Source organism: Lepidochelys kempii, chromosome 5, assembly GCF_965140265.1.
Source record: "Lepidochelys kempii isolate rLepKem1 chromosome 5, rLepKem1.hap2, whole genome shotgun sequence".
NCBI classification, from domain to species: Eukaryota; Metazoa; Chordata; order Testudines; family Cheloniidae; genus Lepidochelys; species Lepidochelys kempii.
In genome coordinates this window covers 15,164,923-15,178,814 of record NC_133260.1, presented here as the reverse complement: position 1 = coordinate 15,178,814, position 13,892 = coordinate 15,164,923, and the positions used below count along the sequence as shown (strand labels likewise).

Sequence of the window (13,892 nt, the reverse complement as noted above, 5' to 3'; positions counted from 1 at the left end):
CTGGGGGTGGCAAGGAAGCCTACACTTCTCTCTATTATGGGTGTTTAAGTCTCCATCCAGGCCAATAATTCACGACTAGGAACTTTGCAACATCTTTTAATATGGTTTCCAAATAGGTTTGTTCAGTGCCCAGTAACTCCCTGCCGGATTACTGGATCGGCACCAATTTGGAGGGTAAAAGTTTACAGTGGCATCAAAATGAGGGTTAATTTAAGCATCAGCACTTATAAAGGAAAAAAAGAAATCACACATTTGAGCTTGTTGCTCTCTAAACACATGGCTCTTCCTCTGGCAGCTGTACTGTTTGCTTAGTTATTGGCATGGAAGCAGGAAATACTGAGTCAGAAACACTGTGTAAAAAAAACAAAACAGAGCTTCGATATCACGGTGATAGGCACTATATTAAAACTTGAGAGAGTGTGCTAAATACTTGATCTTATTGCCAACGTGCTACAAAAGGCCGGAGCCTTAAATGGCTGCTTGGAAAGTGTCCGCAATAAATAAAACAGCTCAGAGGAGAGAACTGGCTGACGCTAGCAAGGAGAGCACCCGCCCTTGATCATTTTCACCTCCGCTACCGATGACTATTAAATGCAGTTTCTAGTTATTACAATTCCCTCCCACTGCTTTTCAAAAAAACCCTTCAGAAATTTACTGTGGCAAACCCCACTCCAACACCACCCCACCATTGGATGCTCTAGGACTCAAACTATTATGAACAGTAGCATTTAGAGGCCTTAACCAAAATCAGGGTCCCATTAAGCACTGTAGTAAGTAGTCCCTGCCCTGGAGAACCTACAGTCTAAATAGACAAAGACAGGCAAAGGGTGCGCAAAAGGAAATATTATCATCTCCATTTTACAGAAACAGTGAGTGAGCTGCCCAAGCCCACATAGAGAGTCTGTAACAGAGGAGGAAATTGAACCCAGCTCTCCTGAGTCCATCCCAGTGCCTTAGCCACCAGATCGTTCTTCCCGTCTGTCTCAAGGCTGCCCTTCCCCCCTCCTCAGTCAAGTGCCCTAAGGACACTCTAGCACTCCACTCCGCTGCTTCACACGTATGCCGTGGTGCCCTGTGACTAAGAGGATTGGATGGTTCTAAGTGCCCCTGCCTGTGGGCATCTGCTAGTTATGAGGAGCAGCGCAGATCACTGACAGAGTGTCCCAATGTTGGAGCAATAAAGTCCCTCAGAGGATTCTCATAATCTCCTAGGGTAAAGCATAAAACCAGGTCCACCCACCGGACAGCATCAAGGAAAAACCATGCTCTCAAGATGGGAGATGAGGGCCACGCCATGATGGTGGCATACTTTAAAGCACTGCCTACTTCCAGTCCCATATTGAAAATGAGACCAAGAGGGAGTGCCTGTCTCCCCCTCCCAAGTCATAAATAAACAGAGATAGGTAATGGCTTCAGAGTCTTTTACCTCTAGGCTGGCACAAATCCAGGCTAGGCGGGAAGTGACTGAAAGCAGTGAGGATCTGAGGCCTGTTTGTTGGTCTGTGTTAAGTGGCTTTCATGGCCTCAGTCTGGGTCTCAGTGAACAGGTGCCATTCGAATTAGCACCTTTGCTGGCAGCCTCAGCAGAAAGACCAAGCGGTGAATGGATCATGGAGAATGAACTCCCCTTGTACTCGAAAAGCTGGTCACTCTGGCTAATGGTTGAAGTACACAATGGCTTTGCTGTATTTATCCTCTGGATCAACCCATCATAAATCAGCAGGGCCATTAACCTGTTTTCTTCACACACCCCACAAATTTCATACAGAAAATACAGAGAAGGAAGAGAGAGGGGCCACTTATCTTGATGAGCAAAACTTGCATCGATAGCTTACCCGGCCAGCTCTTTCTGCATTCACACATTGCAAAAATCCAGGCCTGTCAAGTCCTACATTGTCATGTTGCTTAAAAGCAGAAGAGAACAGCGAGGGGAGCCAGATGCTCTTTTGTGAGTCCCCTGACATCTTGGAGCCAACGGAGTTGCAGGTGAGACTTTCAGGCTCTTGACAGTAAATATGGATCTACAAAACTAAATCTACACTTCTGCTCTGCATAAGAGTAACCAACCGCCCATTGCTGTATTCAGCAAGGGGCTGTAATCTGTGGGGGAAGGGGAGGGCACAAGTGCATCCACCTGAATTTCTTTTTTTAAAGTTATGCAGCAACCAGAGGGGAGCCAAGACTGGATTTATTAGTAGAAGTTGCTTTAGCCCTTGCAACAGCGGATGGATTTTCTATCCTTAGTTTTGTGAGGAATAGGAGTGCAAGTGATGAGTCCTATTAAAATTCCAGGCTCCAGAGAGCACTGTGCCATTCCTGTCCCAGGGATTATTAACACTGTAGAGGAAAAGGAAAAGCAGAATTGGATGTAGGGGGGTTGGGAGAGAGAGAAAAGCCACTGCAACTGAATGGTTAGAGAAGCCAAATCAGAATAAATCAGTCTCAGAAACAGACCAGCTTTATTTACAGATGGGGCAACTGTGGTCTAGTACAATGGTTCTCAACCAGGGGTCCATGGCCCCCTGTGGGGCTGTGAACAGATTTCAGGGGGTCCCCCAAGCAAGACCAGCATTAGACTCGTTGGGGCCCAGGGCAGAAAGCTGAAGCCCCACCTCAGAAAGTCGAGGCCCTGAGCCCTGCCACCTGGGGCTGAAGCCAAAGCTTGAGCAACTTAGCTTCGTGGGAGCCCTGTGGCAGAGGCCCCAGGCAATTGCCCTGCTTGCTGCCTCCCTAATGCCGGCCCTGGCTTTTATACGTAGAAAACCAGTTATTGTGGCACAGGTGGGCCGTGGAGTTTTTATATCATGGGGGGGTGGGGGGTGACACGCTCAGAAAGAAAAAGGTGGAGAACCCCTGGCCTAGTAGGCAGATCACAGGGACCTGAGTTTTATTTTCAGCTCTACCATGGACTCACTGTATGAGCATGTCACGTATGTGCCTCAGTTCCTCCATCTGTAAAATGGGAATATTACTACTTCTGTGACGTGCTTTGGAAACTATGAGTGGAGAGTGTAACATAAGCATTGTTGTTATTACCATAGCACAGGAGAGCTATTGAAAACTTGGCACAGGATAACCATCTAAACCCCTGGGTACTGTATTGAACCTCAACTCTGCACCTTCTGTGCTTCAGCATTCCTACTGCATTTCACTCGACCAGACTCTCAGCACTGTGTTTCCTCTAAGCTATAATTACATTTACATTGTCATACGTGGTTTCCTCTCTCCTCCTTTTTGAGTATGTTTCATCTACTTTGGCAGGACCTGCAAGAGCAAGCAGCTGCCTTTAAAGTGTACCTTTCAGCACCATCACCACCACTGCACTCTGCGATCCTACAGCACCTTCCAGCCAAGGATCTCTAAGCACTTTCTGGACGTTAATGAATGAAGCCTCACAACTGCCCTCTGAGCTGGCATGTATCATCAGCATTGGTTTACAGAGGGAGAGAGAACTGAGGTGACTTGCCCAAGGTCACACAGCAAATATGCTGCAGAGCTGGGACTACAACTATGATCTCCTGACAACCAGTGCTATTCTTTAGCCACAAAATCCTTACAAGACTTCTTTTTTTTTTTTTTTTGACAAAACAGGAAATTCTGTGGCCAGGGCTTTAACAATACTCCAGTCAACTATGACCAGAGGCAGATATGAAAGAGGGTCCAGGAGAACAGCCTGGTGATAAGTTCAGCCCTCTTGTCATCACCAGATGCTAGGACAGAGTAGATTTCTTGGATTCCTACCAGGGTGCTCTCCCTTTACCCTGCTTGTGGGCTCCATCTTTGCTATCTGCCTCTGGTTAGCCGGTGTCTAATAAATATGAACCTTCAGATACCTGCTGCTGGAAGGGAAAGGAGCTTTCTCCCTCTTCCACACACTCCAACACTCCCTGGAAGTAGTGAAGGGCCTGCACTCTGCCCTCCCTAGAACTTTTACTGCTGAGAAATAAGTTCTCCGCTCCTCTACCCCCTGGCTGAGGTCTCTACTACTCAACCTCTTCATTACTCTTTGTTTTTCAGTCCTCCTCCCTTGTGACTAATTACACTGCCTGCCTCTGCCCAGGCTGAGAGATTTCCTCAGCTGCATCCATGTTAGCAGCATAAAGCTAACATTCCTCTGACAGTTTTGCAGCTACCCAGAGGGCACCGAAGCAGTGACCTGCCTTGTCAGTTTCATTCTGCTGCTGCATGGTGTTGGGAGAGCTATGAACATCCGTTGTCTGCAGGCTCAGAAAAGCAGCAGTGGGTCAGTTTATACTGAGGTCACATTTAGACTCACAATTCAAAGGTTTTTTTTTTTTTTTTTTTTTTTAAGAACGCTGTAAATTCTCCAGAAGCAGCTTGCTTAAGGCTTGTCTACATTTGAAACACCACCTTGGCACAGCTGCAGCGGCTCCCGTTGTGCTGCTGTAGTAATTCAGTGTGGACACCACCTGCACTGACAGGAGGGGTTCTCCCATCGGCATAAGTGATCCACCAACAGGCATGAGCTTGGTCGATGGAAGAACCCACATCGGGGGTTAGGTCAGCTTAACTACATCGCTCAGGAGGGTGGATTTTTCACACCCCTGAGTGATGTGGCAATGCCGACGTAAGTTCCCAGTTCAGACCAGGCATTAAGATCCTACAGTCACCAGAGGAATCTTCCCACTGGGAAGTGGATTTCTTAAGTCCTGCCTGTACAAGAAGGACACGCTGCTCAGTGAAGAAATATTACTTGCTCTTCTCCATTGTACGTGGTTATGAGGAGGGTGAGGGTGGGTAATAGGCTAAGGTCAGAAGATCGGGATAATAGTTGCTGGCTCTGCCAAAGACTTGCTGTGAGATCCTAGGCAAGTCACTTAGGACCAAATTTTCAAAACAATTTTAGGTTCTTCAACTGTCTGGGTGCCTACCTTGAGACACCAAGGGCCTGATTTTCAGAGATACAACGACTGAAGCCAATGACAGCTGCGGGTATTCATCACATCTGAAAAATCAGGTATTTAGGTGTCTCTATTTGGGCACCCTAAAACTGGGAAAGCAAATTTAGTGGACACTTAAGGAAATTTTGGTTGTAACCTCTCTGTGCCTCTGTTTGTTCAGCTGTAAAATGGGGATTATGACAATTACCCACCTTATATGGCATTATTCAGTAATGTTCCTGAGTTCTCTGAGAAAAGTGGACAGACAGCTGGTTAACTACTAATTTACAATACCTGAGTGGGAATATAAAAATGGATTTTCAAATACAAAAGTGTTGGCATTAACCTACCAGAGCGAGAGATCCTGGAGCACTCTCTCAGTAGAGGCTCTCAGATGAATAAGAGAATGGGATAGACACAATCTGGATGAGAAGACCAGCAAATACCATGTATAGTACTAAACTGTTATTCTAATGCAGAACCTTCTCTAGTGACCCTTTGAATCTATGGGGATAGTCTGCAAAGGGACTCTTGTATGGGGAGGGAATCTAGGGAAAAAGAGGGGGAAGGGAAAAGATCAAAGCCCCATGCAAATCACAGACTCTCTTGCTATTGTTTTTCTTTCCTCTTGAAGACGGAGAAGGGCAGAATTCAGTTGCAGTCAAATCCCAAAAAGAGTACATGATCCTGGGGTGGGAAGGAATTGTGGTTAGCTTATGCATTGTTCTAATCCCTATTTCAGCTGCAATACGTTAGCATTTGTAATAAGTGACACAGGCAGATAACACATTATAGAGAGAGGTTTAAAAGAAGGCTAATGCATGGAGAGCTATTGCTATGGCAATACTTTGGAAACAGGTCGTTAATTGCTCAGAAAAGGCAGGGACCCAGCTCTTCAATGGGCTCACTGATTGAATGGAGAACTCTTTCCCCCGTTCTTTTAAAATTCTTCTTCCGCAGGGTTTTGCCAACTTGCAGAGAGAGCTGTCCTCCCATTTTATTGCTGTTATCCCCACCTTCCAGGTCCTGGGTTAAATTCATACAAATTTTTGTCATATTCCAGCTATTAGGGGGAAGGGAGAAGTGATTTTGGTGCTTGTGGAATTTCAAGACGAACCCACCCTGCTTAAAACCAGGTATAATGCAGGCAGAACTGTGCCATCTTCCCCACATACCTCTGCCAATCCTGACCTACAAGATATCCCTGTTGTTTCCTTTCCTGGGCCCTTCACAAGTAGAGATGGGTAATGATGCCCAAATGTCCAGTACACACAGTGATGAGAGACATTTCTACAATGGAGCAGGCAACAGATTTCAAATCAACCAAGGGTGAGTGAAGGCTGTAGCGCTTAATTTGTAATGAAAGAGATGCCGAGGCTGAAGCAATTAGGTGCCGGAGCTCCAGCAATTATTTTACTTTCATATCTGACTCAGCAAGCCCAGGGGTGCCGGGGCGATGAACTGCCAAGCCTAGAGATTCCGGGGCTCAGCCATGCCATGCCTCAGCCAGCACAAATTAAGCACTGGGAAGCTGGCTTTGAAAAACAGTGACAAATTCCCTTAAAATGAAGGCCCATGTCAAAAACAGAAGAGTGGAGACCTTGAAGTGTTGGGACAGACAGTGGGGGGAAAACACATCACATTTGTGTGGGATGGAGGCAAACTGGGATCTATAATCAGTTCTGTTAATAGAAATTGAATAGAGTGGAAAAGTAATCTCTGGATAAGGATGAGACCAGCAAACGAGATTGGAATACAGGTCTCCAGAGATGAAAGTAGAGTGAATTACTCCGCTGTGTCACTTAAACTGCCTCCATTTAGGATTACTCCATCATGTAAGTTACACTGTCTACCTCCACTCCCTGCACCCATCTACTTAAAGTATAATTACAGTATCACAGTAGTCATCTTTCAGATGAGCTGTAAAACACGGGTCATGACCACTTGTGTTCAGTAGAAAGAACATTTCACAGAAGTAAGGCTGCTAACATGGTATCCTCTTTGGGTCATGTCCGATTTACCTAAAATCCCTCCAGGAGTTTCGGCTGGATTCTTCTTCACTTGCTGCTCTAAAATACTGCGTGTATAATAAATAGCTGCCATGTTCCACCCTATAGGTGGCTGCTTTTCAGCCAAGGGGACAATTATTTACAAAGCACTTTGGGTGAAAATACTGTTACAAAGATCAGATATGATTATGATCGTTGATATTTCTAAGGAAGGGTGCAGATGTATTAATGACACTGATAAATACAAATGCACAAGAAATTCCCCTCTCTGTTTCCCTTGAAGTATTACCTTTATTTTATGGTCACTTAACGTAGCCACAACCCACTCTGATGCAGCATTCGGAACGATAACACTGACAGCACAGCAGCCCCGTGCCCTGCATTTTGAAAAAAAAAAACCCCATCTTGTCAATGTAGGTTTTGTGCCTTGAGCCAGTATTTGAAGCTCTAGAAAGCCGTATAAGACAAGTTTGCAGCGTAGTGTGAAAAGTCAGGCGGTTGCCAGATGAAACAGAGCCGTGTTCAGATATTTCAAAGGGTGAGGAGACAGTGGGGCATGTGTGAGGGACAGTGGGGTGTGTGTGTGTATTTGCGTGTGTGCAAGAGGGGTAGGAGGGGGAGAGAGCATTTCTGAATTACGACGTGACCGGACAGTTAAGTCAGGTTCATAAGTGCTTCCTAATGTGCTCACAAAAACGCCAGGACAGCTTCTCAAGACGCGGCGAATTCTCAGTAGTATGTGACAAAGGAAGTTGGGAAGCGGTCGCACTCAAAAGAAAACCCCCAATGTTCTTTAACAAGCAGCCAGAGTTCCTTTGCGCCAGGCTGGCATTGTCCTGCCAAACTGTGGTGGGCATAAAACAGCAGGACTCCAGGAGGCCACAATGACAACACACACTATCAAGGTAATTAGACAGGCTCCAGTGAATTATTGCTCAGGCTGCTTCTGCAATCCACTCTCGGCTTCACTTATCCAGACTCTATTGCTCACAGTCAGACAGTATGTTTTTCCACTGGGGTTGGATCATTGCCCCAACCTGCATCTCAGAGATCCCTACTTTAACCCCTTGTACCTTTCACTTGTACCGTCTTCTACCCCCTCAGCATGTAGGTTACACTAACTTACACCCCTTACACACCACTCCAGTAGAAGTAGATCCAGGAGTCTAAACAAAAAAACAGCCCTGTGTCTAGGAGGAGCTTGGGGCTTAGGTGAGGCCTAGCTGGCTACCATGACAAGCTGGTGGGCTAAGGGGAGCAGCTGGAAGAGTTGGCAGAACTTCTAGCAGTGTCCTGATTGTGGGAGCACCGCCGTCATTTGTAAGACAGGCATGCCACATCCTGGGCAGCGCCCCAAAACCCAGGCCATAGCCAAGAGGGCGTCTAAGTCCTATCTACACAAGGCAAGGAGAATGAGGTCTTTTTCTTCCGACACAGGGGCCTTGGCACATCCATCCATGCCTTTGTCACCTGCTACTATGCCCTCTACATGGGGGTACATACTGAGCCCACTTGGAAACCTCAGCTAGTGCAGAATGCCATGGGCTCTTCATTAAATGCATCTTTCCACCAGGAGCATATTACTGCTAGTGCCCAGGGGTCGGCACTGGCTCCTGACAAGTGGTCAGGTGGAATTCAAGGTGATAGTTTTAACCTCTAATGCCCTCTCTCACTGGGGACTTGGTTACTGGCAGGATCTTTCCTTGGGAAATCAATGGAGATGCTTGAACTGGGTTCCTCTCACTATCAACAGGAGAGACCTGCTGGCAGGGCATTCTCTGAGAGGGGTCCTCCGCTTTAGAATTAACTCACCACCTGGGTCCAGATCTGCTAACTTCCCAGGCACACTGTAGAGCCCATCTTCTTCTTCAGGCATTTGGAGAGGGCTGGAGAGGTCATGTGATTTTCCTGGGAGGGGTTCACCTGATGGTATGTACTCGCTTTACAGTAGAAAGAGTGGTCCATTGTATTTGAGATTTATTGTGACACGATATTTGTGTCAGGGCTTGGGATGGGATCCTACTTATCTTACAAAATATATTTTAAAAAATAAGCTAACTAATTAAGTGGATGTGAGGCAATGTGGGCTAGAGTAAGGGACCTCTGCATTACCCCTGGGCATGGTCAGCATAGGCGCCAGGGGAGATCCCCTCCTTCAACTCACTGCCTATCATTAACCAGACAGACAGGTGAAGCCCTCGGCTCCTGTTTCTCTCTCACACACTCCCGCCTGCCTGTCGCTGCCTCCTCTGAGCACTGAGTCCTTTGCCCACATTTGCTGGCACACACGACACTGAGAAATACCACTGCAGAGCCCTCCCTGCAGCAGCCATTCATCAGTGGGCAAATACAAATCCCAGTGGGGTTCTCCGTCCCCTCTGCTAGCCCCTCTATGCCTGGGATCCCAAGAATTTCATCACTGCACCAAGGTGTCTCAGTCCGTCTGGAGGGCTAGGGGGGCAGCGGGTCCCACCCAGGAATGCTTGCCTTACAATCTCAGGCAAGAGGAGAGCTGTAGGAGCTGCTGGCATCTGCCAGCACACTGCATTCTTTTTCCTTAAGCTTCACACATGCAATGTGTCCTCTCTATAAGGCGAAGGTGCCAGGGAGTCTACGGGGTGCAGCCAAGTCAGCAAGAGGAGCCAGCGAGAGAGAAGGCAGCTATGTGTTTGCATATATATTAGGGCTTTCCCCTTGAACCTTCCCTGTCGCTGTGACCCAGAGACCTAACCAAACAGCAGGATCTCCAAATGTCAATACCCCAGCGAATGGAGAAAGGTGGAACATTTGGAGCTGTATGGGTGACTCACTCCGGTCTATGCCTGCAGAACGTTAGGTGGTTTTAAATAGCTTGGCCTCCTCCTTGACCTGTGCTCCCCTCAGCTCAGAGGCTTAATTGCTTCTGAATTATTTGAACTTGTCTTTTCCCCTTGCGTTGCCTTCCTTCTTCACACTGGCTCTCGACCTCATTCAACCCGACATCACTACTGCAGCGCCTGATCCTCAGAGGTGCTGAGTGCCCTATCCTCCCCAATATCTTAGACAATCAGAGTTTGCCAAGTCTGGGCCTGAGCCCGCGAGGAGCTAAGTGTCCTCGGACCCTGCCAGTACGCGTGTGGGAAATTTTCTACTTTCTACTGCCTATGCATCAAGAAACAGACTACAACACAGACAGGAAGGTGGCATCCCTTTTCTTCCATGTGTCTGGGCAGCCCTGTGTCACCACCCATCTGTCTCAGTGTCAGTGGCTCCCCTCACACTGATAACCACCAGTCATGCTTTCTGGCAGAGATGAAACCACCGGGCATTGCTGTAGTTCCTCTCTGCAGCAGAGCCCTCTCCAAGGCAGCTGTTCACCAACAGGCTGGGCACAGTGACTGTTTCACTAACAGGATCCTCTGCCTGACCTGCCCCATGCTTGGGATCTCTGGGTGCCTCATTAGAGTGGGGGAACCAGGAGGAACATGTTGCCCACGTTCGTACAAATCATCATTGGCTTCCCATCCATTTCACACCCCACGGCATCACTGACCCCAACCATTCAAAGGTCAGGTGTCCGGCCCCCAAAGTCACATAGACACATTTTGTTTTTTTAAGTTTGCCTTCTGCTATGGTTTACATTCTCAACTTTTCTCTGCAAACACAAGGGCCAGAAACTTCCTTTTTTAAAGACAGGAAAGCTGAGGTTCTCAGGTGACAAGAAGATGGCAGCAGCTGGGGCTTTAACTAAAACCTCAATTGTCGTGAGACTTGTGATAAGAATAAAAATTGGACTCACTGAACCCTGCACAAAATCTCACCTTAGTCATACTCAAGGCTCCCCTGCGCCCCGGCTGTTCTCCCACGTGACAAACCCTTCTATCTTATCTCTGTTCTCTGACTCAACCCTATGCTCCTCTGCTTATGACACTCCATCCCATGCTGATGCTGACATCTGGAGCAGCCCACTCTCCCCCTGATTCTTCTCATACCCTCATGGCACATATTTGATTCTTGGTTCATGCTGCTTGACTCACTCTCCAATAAAACAACCTAGTTGTGCTTCCTTGAGCCTCCTGGTTTTATGAAACTCAACTATTCTCCCTAAAACATGGCTATGGCCCTACTCTTCAAGCCTGGCTTTCCTTGGGATCAGCAGATGCTGCCTGCATCACACTCGCAGAGCAGTAACTGGGAGGGGTATGCTATTAGTCTGCACAGGCCAACCCCTTTTAGGAACTTTGCCTCTTGGAAAGGAGCTGGAGCAATTTGTTTTAAATCTTCCATTTAGCAGAAGCGAGTTGACGCTCATCGTAGGGACTGCAGAGTGAAGGACTGCCTTCCCCATATCTCTTGATAGCGTCCCTCTGTAACTGTACTAGCTCTGAAGAGTGAGCTGGATGGTTGGATCTATGACAGATCCCATTCAAAATAAGGGCTCAGTCCTGTCAATACTTTATGCCCGGTGAGCAGTTCCACCAACTTCACTGCAAACCTCTGCGAGTTCAGAGGTGCCCAGAGTTACACTCTGCAGTTGCAGACAGGCAGAGAACATTGGGAGCCAGCTGGAGTTTGCCAGCAGGCCACATTCCTTTTTTTAAGCTTCACACATGCAATGCGTCCTCTTTATAAGGCGGAGGTGCCAAGGAGTCTGTGGGGAGCAGCCAAGTTTGCAAAGAGAGATATAAGAGGAACTAAAACTGAACAGGGGGCAGGTGCACGGGGGCGGGGGAGAGGAGGTGTGTGCGGGCATGCGCATTGCAGTTTTCCCTCCTGCAACATTTTAACATTTTGTTAAGCCACAGTAACAGAAGAAATGTAACTTGCATTTGAAAATACGCTGCCTCTATTGAAATGTCGGCATCTCTGAGACTGAAATCAGATAAAAAGCAGTAGCTAAGGCCAGTTAGCATTTGGAGTGTCTATGGGTGAGTGCTTCTGATTTATGCTAGCTCAAAGTTAGGAGGGTTTCCATAATTAAATTACTGTCTCTACCTTGATTGGCTGGGTCACTGACACATCTCTGATGCTTTACTGCAGCTTTAATTATTTGGAGAGGGGGAAATAATATGCGTTCCATTTATTCATTTTGATGTATTTATTTTACAGATGTCAAATGACACTGTAGTCCTGGGGACCTGATCTTTCTTCTGACCTATTCTTTCAAGACACAAGTGCACAAAGATCACAATCCGGGAAGGAAAAAAGAAAAAAAGAAAAAAAGTGGGCAGCCCTATGGACTGCAATGACAGTTTTGCTGGACTAGGGCCGGACAGTACATTGGAAAGTTACACACAGGTAATCTCCATGCCCCTACCCGATTTGAGCCAGTATTGGGAAACAGAGGGCATGATGGCTCCACCCATCAGGAAGCGAACAAGACTTCCTCTATATAAGCTCCAGTTGGCTCCTCCCACACCGCTAGGCACTTCTAAAGAAGGAATGGTTTAGGCAACTGGGAGGGAAGACTAGAAAAAGCCACATCTCAAAGGGGAGGAGGGTAGTTTAGGATGGGAGGAGATGAGTTTAAGGGACTCAGCAAGTCATTTTACTTTGTCATATGTCCCTCTTCTCCCTTCCTATGAGAAAGATGGTTAGGGAGGGTTGATAGCTTTCCTTGTTGTTATGAAGAGGATGGTGACCAAGGGTAGGACAAAAAGCCACTGGCATAGTTGGCAGCAAGGGTGATTTAGGCTGAATATTCAGAAAGCCTTTCGAGCACTAAGGATATTTAAGCTCTGGAGCAGGTTGCTTAGGGAGGTTGTGGAATCCTCATCACTGGAGATTTTTAAGAAGACACCAGCCAGTATAGTCTTTCCTCAGCACACAGGGATGGACCAGATGATCTCTCAAAGTCTCTTCCAGCCCTCTCTTTCTATGATTTTTATGATTCTGCAATTTGCAGCACATTCTGTCCATAGGAGATATCCCATGCAGACAGCAGGCGTAGCGTGATTTCTGAGTGAGTGTGGTGATGGTCACTATGCCGGCTGACACACCTCAGAGACACCCACCTGAGCCCTGGCTGCCCACAAAGCAGAGATACTTCTAGAAGGGCCTGGCCTTGATACTCTGGGAGAGGGTTTTCCTGGTTACACATCATCACGGATGTGTGACAGCTACCATCTTAGCTGACATACTGAAGTTTAAACCAGGGACCTCCAGAGCGAAAAGCATGAGCTGCTGCAGCTTGAGCTAACATGCCAAAGCGCCCTAGCCGGCACTGGGACATGCTCATATCCCTGGTGGATCAGGCATAGAAGGTCACTGTAACACACTCCCCAGTGTGCTACACATGGCAATGGTTTAATTTAATCCCGTGATGGTTATCTGAGTAGCTGCCTTTCTTTTATGGCAACCCTCTAAACAGACAAATAGCTGCTTCACTCCTCTGAACTCTCAAGGTCATCACCCAATCCTGGAAGGCGTTTAATGTCCAATAAGTGCAACTTCCTGTCGCAAGGGTAACTGGGCTAGGGCAGTACCTCAGAGAGCAGGCTGAATGCAAGATGAAGCTCTAGCCTCTGGAAAGAACGGCCGATATGGAGGAGAAGTGATGAGAGAATTCTATGACCCTCTTGCACAAAGTCTCCACTAACGGAGCTGCTTTCAGAGTAAGAAATATTTGGAAACCTGTCCTCTGAGCTCAGAGGGGGCTCCTGAGCAGGGCACTTCCCACTATGGCATAACATTTACATGGATGTGGGACAGTGCCCAGCCTGCCAACAGAGCTGTGGATTGCAGGGATGACTGAGGCAGAAAAAAAATGACAGTAAGTTCCCATTCCTCTGGAATCCACGAGCCCTGAGCCAACTGTGGACCCCAGTGGGCTTCCCAGCCCAGCAGCACACTGAAGCAGGAAGGAAGGAAATGAGATGAGGATGGCCTACCTAGGCAGATAGGCCTCACAGCAGAGGGAACGGTCAAGGGCTTTCAGGGATATCAGGGATAGGGGGACTTACTTGTGTCCCAGAAGGCTGGAGGCAAGAGCAGGCAGGATTCT

At 47.4% G+C, this 13,892-nt stretch overlaps 1 protein-coding gene across 7 annotated transcripts in view; it reads right to left on the bottom strand.

Annotated features, from left to right (window-relative positions):
* CTIF (cap binding complex dependent translation initiation factor) overlaps window positions 1–13,892 on the bottom strand; it is a 347,267-nt gene that overhangs the window by 53,147 nt on the left and 280,228 nt on the right. The window lies entirely within an intron of this gene.